The 15,625-nt window shown below is 36.9% G+C and overlaps 1 long non-coding RNA gene and 2 other non-coding genes across 3 annotated transcripts; all 3 read right to left on the bottom strand.

The window, feature by feature from the left end:
• Positions 1-857: 857 nt before the first annotated feature.
• Positions 858-930, bottom strand: Trnar-ucg. Its single transcript has one exon. It is a non-coding gene; the product is annotated as a tRNA-Arg (tRNA).
• Positions 931-4,230: 3,300 nt separating this feature from the next.
• On the bottom strand, positions 4,231-4,303 carry Trnar-ucg. The gene has a single exon. It is a non-coding gene; the product is annotated as a tRNA-Arg (tRNA).
• A 5,379-nt stretch (positions 4,304-9,682) lies between these two features.
• Positions 9,683-13,275, bottom strand: LOC123880504. Its single transcript, XR_006799268.1, has 5 exons — positions 13,195-13,275; positions 12,874-12,916; positions 11,304-11,449; positions 10,834-10,950; positions 9,683-10,341 (listed from the first exon to the last, which is right to left on the bottom strand). It is a non-coding gene; the product is annotated as an uncharacterized LOC123880504 (long non-coding RNA).
• Positions 13,276-15,625: the final 2,350 nt, after the last annotated feature.

The raw sequence follows: 15,625 nt of genomic DNA on the forward strand, positions 1-15,625 counted from the left end.
AGTACTGGACCGCTAGGTCTACAAGTAAGGTTTTCAAAAAACCCCGATTGCGGTTTTTCAGCAGCACATTAAAGCGAATAAAATCCATCATTTTGATTTCGTAAGAATCGTATTTGCCCAATAACAATTGCATCATGAAGACGAATCTGATGGCGTATCATTTATCAAAATCGGTTGAACAATGGAGTAGTAACGAGTAGATATAGGAGCGGGCATACATACATGCAGGACAAACACAAAATCCTCCTTTTGGGTTTCGCCGCACTTGGGTAGAAAGATAACAGGGTGAAATCAAAATGTAGGTAAATCGCTGAGTAGTATGAATGTTGATCTACCACGATTGAGAAACGCTGAACATAATATTATCACAGTTTACGACAGTTATAAAGAACTTCTAACAAAACGTCGAGGCTTCGACATGACTGGCAAAGTGTGTCTGTCTGTGTGCTAGCTTTTCACGGCCCAACAATTTAACTGATTTTGATGATACAGAGTTAGCTTACATCCTGAGAACGGATATAGACTTTTTATCCCTGAAAATCCTGTTCCTACGGGATTATTAACCCTTTAACCGATTTGTACGAAATTTGGTCGAGAGAAATGTAGCTTGCGTCCCGGAAATATATATGTATAGGCAACTGTTTATCCCGGAAAAGCAAAGAATTCCCAGGAGATTTTTAAACACTACATCCACGCGGACAAAGTCGTAGGCATCATCTAGTTAATAATAAATCTTCAAATCTTTATTTATCAAAGTATTTACATACATACTAAAGTAATTTAGTCTCCCTTACAAAATCCACTAATTTTTTTTTATATTGTTACATCCACATGTAACAATATAACAAAAAAAAGAGAGACCGTGGCAGGACTCGAACCTGCAATCTTCGGATCCGAAGTCCGACGCCTTATCCATTAGGCCACACGGTCGCGTATGTGAAATGGCAAATTTATGATATAGGTAAGGATACGCTTTAGAGGTATCCTTTAGATAAAAAAATAAAATAACAGAATTATCAGAAAAAATAACAGAAACAACAAAGAAATTAAGTAACAGAAACAAAAGAGAAGTAAAATAACAGAAACAACAGAAAACTAAAGTAACGGAAGAAAAAACATTAATTAAAAATATGGTAAGATGGGTCCCACTAGCGGCGAGGTGGGTTGGAACCTCCTCACAATGCGTGCCGTCTCAAGTACCCACTGCCTTCTGTATCTTACTTTAACTACCTACTTTATTACTAAATTATTACACTAACCCCGTCTGTTACTTGTTTAGGGTTCCGTACCTCAATAGGAAAAACGGAACCCTTTGAGATCACTTTGTTGTCTGTCTGTCTGTCTGTCCGTCCGTCCGTCCGTCCGTCGTGTCCGTCAAGAAAACCTATAGGGTACTTCCCATTGACCTAGAATCATGAAATTTGGCAGGTAGGTAGGTAGGTCTTATAGCACAAGTAAAGGAATAAATCTAAAAACCGTGAATTTGTGGTTACGTCATTAAAAAAAAAATTAAAATGTGTTCCAATTTTCAAAGTAAGATAACTATACCAAGTGGGGTATCATATGAAAGGGCTTTACTTGTACATTCTCAAACAGATTTATCTTTATTTTTATGCATTACGGTTTTTGATTTATCGCCCAAAATGTTGGAAAAAAATACCTGAGTAGTGAGTACGGAACCCTCGGGCCTCGGTGCGCGAGTCTAACTCGCACTTGGCCGGTTTTTTTTATTCAGATGCAAGTTAGCCCTTGACTGCAATCTCACCAGGTGGTAAGTGACTGCATCATCTAGCACAGCGTTACACTGCCGGCATAAATCAGTCTCGTTTTAACTGTAACTTAAGTCTAAGCAAAGTCAAAGTGCGCTCTATAGATTTCAAGCTATGACGCGGACGTTTGGAACTGGCATGTCAGTTTACCATCCGGCGATTTCGCAAGGTTAGCTTTCCGTGCAACTGTTAGTACCTACCTATATTATTCAAAAATCGATACCATCGGCCTACTGACTCGATTACAGCGACATAATGCATACAAAATTATTTTTTTCTGGCTCAATGACCTGAAAATTACTACCATTTACGATGCACTTACCTGAAATGTCGCACAAATAGTTCCTGGTAAAATGTCAAGCAAATCCAATCCTACAACAAAGCTATGATAATCTAGTTCTAAATATATTAGACCTACATCAGTAAATTGTCGACTTCTGTGGTGAGCGATGTGGTTTTATCAATGGGAGTTTATGGGTTCAATTCCCATGAATCTGACGACAAACAGCTTTAATATAAATTTTGAAATTGTTGGACCACCGGACTTTACCGCCTCACTACAGCATGGGCATTCTCTCAAAATGAAAAGGGTTTGACCATAATATGGTACGGAACGTCGAACCAATTTTTTTCAGGGGTTGCCTGAAATAGCGCTGAGGTAGTGTACCCACGTATACTACTACAGCATTACGCTGAGTTATTCCCATTTATTATAGATTTTATATGTTTTTAATTGTTTTTTTTTTTAGATTAATTGAAATTCCATGCAATTCAGCTCAGAGGATCGCCGCGCCGCCTTTGTGATTAGTACATGATTTATTAGAGAGCCTATGAAATGGCGGTGGTTTTCTCGGCTGAAATGCATGGAAGAAAGGTATTTTAAGTTGTATTTGTGATTATTTGTATTATTTTTATCTCTGTATGTTGCTGTGTTTCATCCTGTGTAGGTTTGCGCTATCTAGTCCCAAATAAACGAATATTTATTTATATATTCATATTCTACCCCGCTGGCCAAGTGTGGGTTGGATTGGGTGACTTCACACATTGAGAACATTATGCAAGACTCTCAGTTATGCAAGTTTCCTCGCGATGTTTTCTGTCACCGTTAATGCAAGTTATATTTAACTAGCTTATGCCCACGACTTCGCCCGCGTGGACTACACAAATTTTAACCCCCTATTAGCTTAGAAAACCTATAACTGCGTATCCGGGTTTGAACCACTGACCTCCAACCAGAAGGCCAACATCTTAACCACCAGTCTATCACTACTCTCTACACGCTCGCTATAACTATAATAAATTATCTCCCGTGTTAGCTATTGCCGTCGTGGCCGAGATACAGATCTCTTGTGGTTGGGTCTTTTTCAGAAGATCTCTGGCTTCAGGAGGTCCTAGGTTCGATTGCTCCGATCTGGTGGGTGGCCACGGCCGTGGCTAGTTACCACCCTACCGACAAAACCGTGCCGCCAGGTGACTAGGCGTTCCCGATGCATGCCGAATAGAAACCGATAAAGAGTACGGGTCCAAGTTAGCCCTTTTCTTTCTTAGCATCTATTCATCTGCATCATCACTTACTACCACGTGGGAATGCAGTCAAGGGCTAACTAGAAACAAAACCCTGCCACAAACTTGCGCTGCTTAATTCCAGCAGTTTCTTTCGACTCTGCCAGACCAGAAAGTCCTTTTCTTCCTCCCACCCACGCTATATAGCGTCGGCACAACATATCTTCTTCTCCCACTCGTTTTTCTCATCCACGAATGCATTATCCGTCCCTTTTACACGCATATCCTCTTTCACGCCATCCATCCACCTAATTTCTTCGGTCTTCCTCTCCTCTTTTTTCCATCCACATGCATGTTTGCTAGACCTGCAAGTTGTATATCGATATAAGCCGCGCGGCGCCAGTTCGGCTGGGGAAGCAACAGTTATGGAGTACATAGTAACATGTCGGCCTTAGCCTAGTTTACGTTCATGACGTCAGCATTCAAAGCTGCTATGACGTACCTATGCAATTCATTGAACTAAATGGGTAGTATTTAAACGGGTAACAAATTAACTGTAATTTGGAAATGGGAAAAAATTAAAATGTGTTCCATAAGGAATAGATGGAGACTCACTGAGAACCCATGGGTTAAGATGCACACACTCTAAAATTTCGGAGTTAGGCAAAGACCTTACACTTACTTTACTAACCACTTAGTTATAGGCTTATACCTACCTATAAGCCTATAACTAAGTACCAAAAAAGTACTTTAAAGTAAAAGTAAATAGCTAACTTCTAGGCAAGCACACTCCATCTTATTCATCATTACTTTCTTAAAGGCATGATTGTATCAAGTGCAAAACTATCATAATAAAAAAAGGGTTCCCTTGGGTTGCCAAAAAGTCACCTCGGACGAAGTCGCTGGCTTATTAATTATATAATTAGTAATTTAGTAAAATGTTAAAAAGAACAATGGACAACCGTGGCAGGACTCGAACCTGCAATCTTCGGATCCGAAGTCCGACGCCTTATCCATTAGGCCACACGGTCGCATGAATAACTTGACGAATTTATAATATTGACTCATAAAAACTTAACACAAACTCTTCAATGGCGTACACGTGGCGTGGTGCACGCTGGGGTCTTATGCGTTGGAGGTCCAGGGTTTGATTCTCGGCAAGGGCAATGTGGGAATTTAAAATTTCTAATTTAAAGAGCTAAATGTAAAAAGGGTTTAAATAACATAAACCATCTTTTTGGCTTTGCCCTAGTCGGGTAATTTAAACACTGAAATAATTGCACTGGAAGACTTCATTATCGGTACACCCTTGCTTAGTATTAAACTTCAAATAAGTTTTTTATGATACCAAATGTTATAAAATACCATTGAGTTCTAATTCTCATATGTTTTAATTATAACACTGTACCTACCTACTTAAGAAACCGTACGTAGTTGAAATTCCTCGAACACGTACGAAGCGATTTTCTTCCTCGTTTCTAATCCGAACTGCTAGAATATGGAACGCCCTTCCGGCGTCAGTTTTCCCTTCCACTTTTAATATGGGTACCTTCAAGTGAACAGTAAATAGGCAACTTCTAGGCAAGCGCGCTCCATCACTAATTGCTAGCAGGTCTGATTGCAGCCAAGCGCTAGTCTGTAAAAAAAAATTGACATGGTTGCGGGTGGCTCTAATACGCTAGTGATTAAAATTAAAGGGTTTAAATAACATTAAATCCATGAGTTATTTTCAGAGATTTAGTAAGCAACATAAAATGACAGGTTTTTAAAGTATTTATTTATTTTTATTTATTTCTAACCAACTGCAGATTTTATCTGATTGAAGCCAAGCGCTAGTCTATAAATTAAAAACAAAAAAAATGACTACAACGTACCAGCTCGGTGAAATCTCCGCTTTCTCGTTCGAGTTGACAGCCTCCCAGGGAGGCTTCGACTGTTTCTGGAACCCTGCTCCACCGCCAGCGAACATTTGCTATACTGGAGCCTTATTATATTAACATTTTACATCTCATCAACATAGATAGAATCCCAGCGTCAAAACACTTTTTTTTTATTATTTATAGACTAGCGCTTGGCTGCATTCAGACCTGCTAGCAAGTGACAATGTAGCCTAAGATGGAGCGCGCTTGCCTAGAAGTTACCCATATTAAAAGTGGAAGGGAAAACTGATGCCGGAAGGGCGGTTCGGATTAGAAACGAGGAAGCAAATCGCTTCGTACGTGTCCGAGGAACTTCAACTGCGCACGGATGCATATCTTGACGATGCCTTGCAGTACAATGGTAGAAAGGTGAAAGAGGAACACTCCACTAAATTAGTGATAAGGCTGTTCAATTGTACTTACCTGCCTATATTTTTGTTTGGCTTTGTGTAAAGGTACAGGCTTAATTTATTAAGACTATGGCGTGGGCAACCCTGGCCACGATTTTTAACCCTCGACCCAAAAAGAGGGATATTATAAGTTTGACGTGTGTATCTGTGTATCTGTCTATGGCATCGTAGCTCCTAAACGAATGAACCGATTTTAATTTAGTTTTTTTGTTTGAAAGGTGGCTTAATCGAGACTATTCTTAGCTATAATCGAAGAAAATTGGTTCAGCCGTTTGAAAGTTATCAGCTCTATTCTAGTTTTCTTATAGAGGTTTTTGAGTCGGGGGTTTTTTAAATGTTGAGTTATCCTGTTTTACTTTTTCTTGTCAAAAATTTTGGTACTGCAATTTACATCTATTTTTACGAAGCAAAATATTTTTCTACTATTATACATGACTACCAAAAGGGTATGTATGGGTAGATTGTAAGTATTTTTCTGTAATATAATTCGTGGTGTAAAAAAAATAATTATCCATTCAACGTCAAAGTAAAATGAATCTTAACTATCTTGTTTTAAAGCTCAAGTTCGTCCAAGCAAGCGCTCCAAGCAGGTACATATTATATCTTGTGAAATTAAAATTTTGTTGTTTTGTGAATTATTGTTGACTTTACATCAATGAACTTTCATCATTATCATCATCATCGCAGCTGGACATAGATTTCTTGTAGGGACTACCACACCCAGGTGTCGTCGTCTGTCCACCTATTGGTCCACCACTGGGGTCAAGGGGACACCTAGAGAGTCGCAGGACTCCTAGACTCCCCACTAGAACTCTAGGTCCTACTGGGGAGTCTGCTGCACCTTGGGACCCAGCGTAATTTTAGGTTCCCTAATGAACTTTAGCTACATTTACACTGACCTTATTATTACTTTATTTTTATTTTATAAAAGAATATTAGCCATGCTAATCATGACTAATACTCACATTTCCCCTCCAATTAAGCGTAAAGCTTGTGCTAGGAATAGGTACGACGAGGGCAACGGGTCTGAACCGCCGACCTTTCGGAATTCAGTCCGCTCCTCATCCATTGCGCTATCAAGGCTCATTATGTTTTGACGCTCGAATTCTATCAACGTTAGTGCGATGTGTAATTTCGTAGATAGGTCACAAGCCTCACAACCACACTGATATAGTACGAATTAATAATATGTCACTAATATACTGTACAATTGATCACTGTCACGTTACAATCGCTAACACTATCACTGACACTCTGCATCATTAAGAATCTACTGCATAAGGAGCTGCAGCGTAGCACCTGGAACTAGTGTCTCCACATTCTTGGCACCTTAGCATCACCTTAGATGCGAAGTCTTTGACATTTCAATCGCTCACTGTTTACGTCGCGTCCACGGACGACGTGCGCGTTCCTTCGCGTCCACTATTTTCATGGAATACTGTGTATTCCTGGAGATTCATTTGGACTCGCAACTGTGTCTGCGGTGCGACCGCTGGTTTTATTTTTGGGCACGAGCATTCATTCTTTCTAACGTTAACGTAAAATATAAGAGTATCAAGCGTCTTACTAATATTATAAACGCGAAAGTTTGTATTATGGGTGGGTGTATCTTTGTTACTTTTTCACGCAAAAACTACTGAACGGATTTGGCTGAAATTCGGAATGGACATGGATTATACCCTGGATAAACACATAGGCTACTTTTTTCCCGGAAAACCAAAGAGATCCTACGGGATTTTGAAAAACCTAAATCCACGCAGAGAAGTCGCGAGCAGCGTTTAGTTGTAATATATATTTATAGCCTGTTAATTAAATAGACGTTGAAATTATAGGAGATGATTATTTTTCTCAAACAGAACAAACTTCACCTAGGTTCTCTATTATTTGTTGCTCTATTATCAGAATATACCTACCTATGTGTCTGCCAATCCACACTGGGCCAGCGTGGCAAACTATGACCTAAACCCTTCACAGAAGAAGAGCCGTGATCAGTAGTGGGCCGACAATGGGTTGATCATGATTACCTACCTATTTCATAACTATTAAATGACTCTTTAAGACTGGTGACGCGCCTTTGGCCATTTTAGCAAATTTTTACACCATTTTGCCGACTTATATTTTGGGCGGGTGAAAATTTTCTATTCGAAGCTTCGCTGCATAGTCATTACATACTATTTTCCAAAATTATTATCAACCTACTAAGTACAAAAAATAACCGGCCAAGTGCGAGTCAGACTCGCGCACTAAGGGTTCCGTACTCGGATATTTTTCCAACATTTTGCATGATAAATCAAAAACTATTATTATAGATAAAAATAAATAAAAATCTGTTTTAATAATCAGTTATTCTGCTAAGATCTCTTTCAGTGAGACGCAAAATAGTGAATTTATCCATACTAATAATGTTATATATTTTATATTTTTAACTTACTTTCAGCTCACGGCAAAAAACCAAAAATAATTGAAAAAGAGAAGACTAATTAGTAATTTTAGAGTCAATTTTATTATTATATAATAATAATACTAGCTGATGCCCGCAGCTTCACCCGCGTGGATTGGTCAGATCCCCTGCAGCATCAGGATTAAGGAGTTGGAATCCAAATTTTGTATGAAACAATGTCGCAAAGTTTCTCTATCGATTAAAAAAGAAATGACGCAAATCGGTTCAGAAATTTCGGAGATTTCGGTGTACATAGGTAGAAAAACACAACTCCCTTCTTGAAAGTCGGTTAAAAAAGTAGCCTATGTTACACCCTGGTCAATCCTCTACTTGTATGTGAAAATCCCGTTAAAATCGGTTCAGCCGTTCCGAAGATTAGCCTTTTCAAACAGACAGACAGACAGACAAAAATTTTAAAAATGTGTGATTCAGTTATGGTATCGTTCAAATAACCATATGACCTTAATATGGGGAGTTATTTCGAAATTACAGACAGACACTCCTATTTTATTTATTACTAGCTGATGCCCGCAGCTTCGCCCGCGTGGATTGGTCAGATCCCCTGCAGCATCAGGATTGAGGAGTTGGACTCCAAATTTTTTATGAAACAATGTCGCAAAGTTCCTCTATCGATTGAAAAAGAAATGACGCAAATCGGTTCAGAAATCTCGGAGATTTCGGTGTGTATAGGTAGAAAAACACAACTCCCTTTTTGAAAGTCGGTTAAAAAAGTAGCCTATGTTACTCCCTGGTCAATTCTCTACTTGTCTGTGAAAATCCTGTCAAAATCGGTTCAGCCGTTCCCAAGATTAGCCTTTTCAAACAGACAGACAGACAGACAGTCAGACAAAAATTTTAAAAACGTGTGATTCAGTTATAGTATCGTTCAAATAACCATATGACCTTAATATGCGGTAGTTATTTCGAAATTACAGACAGACACTCCAATTTTATTTATTAGTATAGATAAGTATCTATAGATATAGATTAAAGTCAATTTTTAACCCCCGACCCAAAAAGAGGGGTGTTATAAGTTTGACGTGTGTATCTGTGTGTCTGTGTATCTGTCTGTGGCATCGTAGCGCCTAAACGAATGAACCAATTTTAATTTCCTTTTTTTGTTGGAAAGGTGGCTTGATCGAGAGTGTTCTTAGCTATAATCCAAAAAAATTGGTTCAGCCGTTTAAGAGTTATCAGCTCTTTTCTAGTTTTCTTGTAGAAAAGAAGGTTAGATAACCGTTAGGTTCATAATATTATGTCAATTGACAAATGTCAAGCTGTCAAGATGGACGTTGCCTAAATACATAATTATTTATTTGAAAATGATGTTTTGGAAAACTCAGATACTTATAGATCGTAGGCGCGGAATAGTCCAAGAAAATCAGTTCAGCCGTTTTGAAAGTTATCTATCTAGGTCTTTTCGGTCTTTTCTAGTTACTGTAACCTTCACTTGTCGGGGGTGTTATAAATTTTTAATTTACACTTGTTACTTCTTAACAACTTAAGTTACTCAACAAACTTTCAATCTTAATTCCTGCTTCTATGGGAGCCAGGGAAGTGCGATTTGGGTTAAAAATTTGGTAAAAGGTAAAAATCCTTAGTTAATCACACTATTTGAATTCTGCTAAATAAAACACAAACTTATGCTGAATAAACCAAAAACTTTATTTGAAAAAAACCCACCACCAAGAAAAATAATAAAAAACTAAAAACTAAAACTCGATACAGATAAACGTAGGGAAGTATGTGACATCGCAGATGTTTGGTAATATAAGTGTATGCTTGAGAGTGATATTTGCGCAGAACCATAGTTAATTCGAAGATATGTACAGTAGGCGGTTGTAACGTAGTCATTTATGCGTTACTTATTTTCGGATACTAAGTAGTCATATTATATCTTAGAATTATTCTTAACAGAATAATTAAAAGATGTATATATGACAAAACTAAAAAAATATTCTTAATATTAAGATTATATAATAAAAAGATATTTTATTTTATTTGTTATGAGTTTGTGACATTTCTTAACAGCTAGAGTGGCTAGGGAGGTCGGCAAATGTGTGCATTAACGAGTAAACTAATTCTACGGACAGTGTAATAATTATTGAAGTAGCATTTGAGTTCCCGAAATATAAATCCAATGTAAAATAAATTCTACTAATTGTGCTCACAACGTATTTTACTTAAAGTTAGCATTTAAAAAAAACGGACCTAATCCTAAATGTTTTCAAAAATGTACCGATTCTCGTAAAAAAAAAGCTTTTGATTCTAGTACTATGCTGTGGTGTTGATGAGTTGACCTGAAACAAATAAGAAAAGTTTACCAAATGGTATATTTTTATTACTATCCCGGGTTCGATTATACCGGCAGGTGCAATTTGTGAATTTATAATTATAAAATTGTCTCTGGTCTGGTCTGGTGGCAGGCTACGGCCGTGGCTAGTTACCATCCTACCGGAAAAGCCATGCCGCCAAGCGATCTAGCGTTGCGATGGAAACCAATGAGGGGTATGGGTGTAATAAAAACCGCCACACCCCTTCCAAGTTAGCCCGCTACGATCTTAGACTGCATCATCACGTACATCATTAAGTGAGATCGCAGTCAAAGGCAAACTTATAATGGAAAAAAAAATAAGAGTAAAAAAACAATATTAATTAATCGTAAAGTATCTCAAGAACCTTCCGCTTGCTATGCAGCACCGTCCTACTCCGTATGTAAATAGGTATATCTTTCAATTATCATTAAATGTTCAGTCGTAAAGTATTTCAAGGGCCAAAGAAAGCATACTCACTTATTTGTTGTTGTTGTTAATGAGGGCGAAGCATTGCGTGCTCTGTAAGTTGCCGCAAAGGAAAGTGGTTCAAAAACGTCGCGGCCACCTGCAGAGGAACGCTTTCACGGGTGAACTCTGGAACAAAAAATCTATATATAGTTTAAACCTTTTAATCACATTTCTATATTTATATTATTCACCTCTTGACCGAATTTCGGCCACGGTGGCTAATTTGTGGACACAATTTTTTAAAAACAAAAGGAAAAAATATTATCACTAAAAATAATTAAGCGAAAAATGAAATACTTTAAAAAACTTCATGACTGCAGCTGTTGCTTAAAACCGTAAAATATGTCCAAAACTTACTCTGGGGTGATACCTATGTAATCAAGAAACCACATCAAAATCGGTCCAGTAGTTTTCGAAGAAAATAACATCTGATATTATGCACATTTACCTAGCTAGTCAAAAATATTTAGAAAACTCACATAGTTTATCGACTGCTCGTGGATGGACGTGTGGTGGAATGTGGATGCATTTGCAGCACTGCAGCACGGCAGCGCTGCGCCGGCGCGGCAGGGAGCGATCGCGGCGCCCGCTCGACCTTGGCGCTGGCGGCCGCCGACAGGGAGACCTGCGCATGACAGTAAACCTATGAATACACACTGGTATCATAAATTAATGCATCTGTGGATATAAGAAAGATTAATAAGCACTGTGTGGTATTCGGACCGGCGACTTTACTAAACGTCAAACGTAAAATCCCACGCGGTTACTATTTTCATTTTTTTTCAGGGTGCGGTCATAAATTAATATTCTCCACTGCAACAAGCGGGAAGAATCTCGGAAAAAACCGTCCTAGACGAAAATCTTTAAACAAAAGTGCATATAAATAATTAAATCTACCTACCTACGTCAAATATTTTGAATTAAACAAAACGAAATTAATTGTTGTGAAATAAAATCAAATATTTTTTGCAATGTGAATAAAAGAGGACATTATTTTAAAGGATACCCAAGCAAGCGTAAAACAAAATGGCGCATGCACATGCGCCATTTTGTTTCACGATCATAAATCTAAACGGGTGATTATATTTATTTCAACAAAAATATTTCGAAATACTTAAAATAATAATATAAGAAAATAATCTAAATATTCCCTAGAATATATGCTGGTTCGCACTCATAACACAGAGAACAACTTAAGCCATTTTACCTAAATCACTAAGAAAATATTATAAAAGTCCAAAAATTTTGCTTAAAACTTTTAAAAAATATCGACAACGGAGTGCTTTTTACTAAAAAGAAACATACACGCTTCATTTTATTCCACTAATGTCCACGTGAACCACGTGTCTAAATCACCAACAGACTATTTCGATAAGAAAACTTAACAAGTGTAAATTAAAAATTTATAGACGATCCAAAGTATTTGAGTTTTCCAAAACATCATTTTCAAATAAATAATTATGTATTTAGGCAACGTCCATCTTGACAGCTTGACATTTGTCAATTGACATAATATTATGAACCTAACGGTTGTCTAACCTTCTTTTCTACAAGAAAACTAGAAAAAAGCTGATAACTCTTAAACGGCTGAACTAATTTTTTTAGATTATAGCTAAGAACACTCTCGATCAAGCCACCTTTCAAACAAAAAAAACTAAATTAAAATCGGTTCATTCGTTTAGACGCTACGATGCCACAGACAGATACACAGATACACAGATACACAGATACACAGATACACAGACACACAGATACACACGTCAAACTTATAACACCCCTCTTTTTGGGTCGGGGGTTAAAAATCGTCAAAAATAATCGCTAAAGCACTTTAAAACTCAAAATAATAAGTGACGGTTACTCAGCGTCATTTTATTTCAATGAAAACCACGCTTATAATTTACCTTTACAAAATGGCGGACCACGACATTCCGACAAAAATATAAGAAAAAAATGGAAAACAATAACTTTATAATAACAATAATATAAATAAAATAAATAACAATAACAAAATTTAAGCACATGTTCCTAGATTTAAAAAAAATAACTTACCCCTGTCAGCGGCCACGTGTTCTATATCTCACTTTTCTAGTTTCTGTAAAACACAAATTAACACGTATTTTAAAATATTATTAGGCCCCACGTGTTCATAATTGACTGAAAAATCGACTAGAAACTACACAAAAAGTAGTTAGTACTGGCAAAAAAAAGCTAAAGTACCACGCGAAAATTTACACTAAAATGCTAATTCACTCTGGAAATTCTAAAATAGATCAATAAAGGATTTGAAAATGCAAATTTAGATCTTAGAAAAACAACAATAGAATGGAAAAATCTAGAGTTTAAAAAAAATCTTTAAACAATAACTCTTACATTAAAAGTCAACGACGACGCCCGGAAAAAAGGCCGAGTGGACGCGTCTTGCGTTTTTATACCGGCAAGTACGCGGTGGGGTATCATAGGGATGTGATGAGATTTGATGAATTTACATTTTTTCGATTTTTCTCTGCCGATTCACGGACTGATATTCAAAAGCTCAAACTACTGGATTTAGAAACTATTGGGTTAGTTGTTACTAGAGTTCGATAAAATAGTAGGTTCTCATTATAAAGTAGAAACGAAATCCTGAAAATACTTTCTTAAAAGGATTTAAAAAGAATTCAATGAGATCTTTAAACATCATAAATCCATGCCCAATGTCCAGTTAAAGCGAGTATCCATTTGAATAATTTATGTAGTACTGGGTGATGCCTGTTACTTAGTCCCTGTGGATATGTGGATTCAGGCTTTTAAAAATTCCATAGGAGCTCTTTCCTTTTCCTTAGCCCATGTTCATCAAAATCTGTCAAACGGTTGTGCCGTAAAAAGGAAACAGAGAGACTGAGAGAAGGACAGACTTCCACTTTAACGACTAGCTCATGCCCGTGACTTCGTCCGCTTGAACTACATACACTTTGAACTATACATATTCAAATGAAATAAAAAGTTTCATTGTGTAACTTCCGAAAATTCCGAAAATATACATAATATCTATAATGTTCGGCATGCGTTGCAGTGCGACTCAGGCGCCCCTATTGTACATCAATGGTACTGTATCAGAAACCATCCCGCAAGATCCAACAACAACTACATACAGTTTCAACTCAATAGCACGTTGGGAATTACGTTGCACGAACGCATAGATAACGAACAGAGGACAGACGGACAAATATTAATAATAATTTTAATATAAGATTATATTGAAATATAACCACTCGTCTTTTTTGAATTAATTCCTTAAAAGTAACTGAAACCTTTGTAACCACCTGATTAAATAAAATTTCGAACAGTTAGATATTTTAAGATAAAAGGTTTCCTTTATATTCACTCTGCATCTATCCGATAGTGTGAAATTTCTTGAGATGATATTTATGCTATGGCACAAACCACATAATAATAGGTAAAGTAGTTTTACTGAAAATGGTACATACATAGGTTCACATAAAGAAACAAACACACATTCAACCTCTTAACCCGAACGCATAGGTACCTAATAAAAATCAAAATCGAAATCTTTGTTATTCAATTAAACTTTTACAAGTACTTTTGAATGGTCAAATCTACCACTGGTTAGGAAAACTTTTCCTACCAAGAAGAACCAGCAATAAACGCGGCGGCTGCTCTTTTCAAAGGTTTGATAAACAATATAATGCTTTTGCTGGAGCGAGCTGCGAGTCAAATCCAAGCTCTTTTATCATAATATTTACGTAATCTTCGATTGAATACTTTTTTCAGGAGCATTATTTTAATAAAAATTTTGTACTTGTGTAAGCCTTTACAGGCAACTTGTCCACAATGCTTGCGTAATTTTGTTATAAAAGATCATAGGTACCTTTTAATAATTAATCGGCCTTCGTAGGCCGACAGACACAATTTCGTATTTAATACATGTATTAATATGGATACTTGAACACTCACCACTGCGCAACAAACGTCGTGATCAAGAATAATAAAATTATTATCGCTAAAAACTATCGATTAATTGTAACTGAATGTGAATGATTCACATCACTATGCTATGACTTTGTTACGACCTTTAAATTGCTAGAAATTCAATTGAATTGAACATTCACTGTCAAGTTTCATATTAGTGTAAAAGTACCCTCATTTTTAAATATTACGGAAAGAAACCCACAGACGCGCAATATGATTGACAAACTAATGTTGCCAGTAATTTCGATTGGTATAAGGCTAACCGCACAATAAGTATTTGTTTACACTTAAAGCCAGCGGCGTACTTGCAACATAATTGCACAATATTGTTAATTTAAATCACTAATAATTGTATTGTGTTGTCTATATTTTTATATTTATTACGTTCCAGCGATACAGTGTTTTCCTGCTAATATGATTGTAATGCCTAAACTAAATTGACAGCTCGGAACATTTTTAACAGGGCTCTCTCCGTCACTTACTCCATACAATCGTAGTCCCAATTTTATTTGAATATTAAGCAACTAAAGTCCATGAAATTTTGCAGACATATTTTAGAAACTAATATCTGTGCCTGTGGTGTATTAGATTTTTCTAAAAAAAGTTGAAAAAACTATAACCCGACGACGGAAAAATGAGACAACTTTAACCCGACTTGGTAGTAAAATAAACTAAAAAGAAAGAAACAAGATAGGTGCTCAGTGCTATCATCGTCTTGAGCGCCATCTATTAGCCATTCACGAGATCTCGGTTAGTCGTCGCATCAAACGGAAAAGTTTCAAATAAAAAAAAGTTGTATCATCACACATACACAAATACACACATACATAGA

This window comes from Maniola jurtina, chromosome Z (assembly GCF_905333055.1).
Source record: "Maniola jurtina chromosome Z, ilManJurt1.1, whole genome shotgun sequence".
NCBI classification, from domain to species: Eukaryota; Metazoa; Arthropoda; class Insecta; order Lepidoptera; family Nymphalidae; genus Maniola; species Maniola jurtina.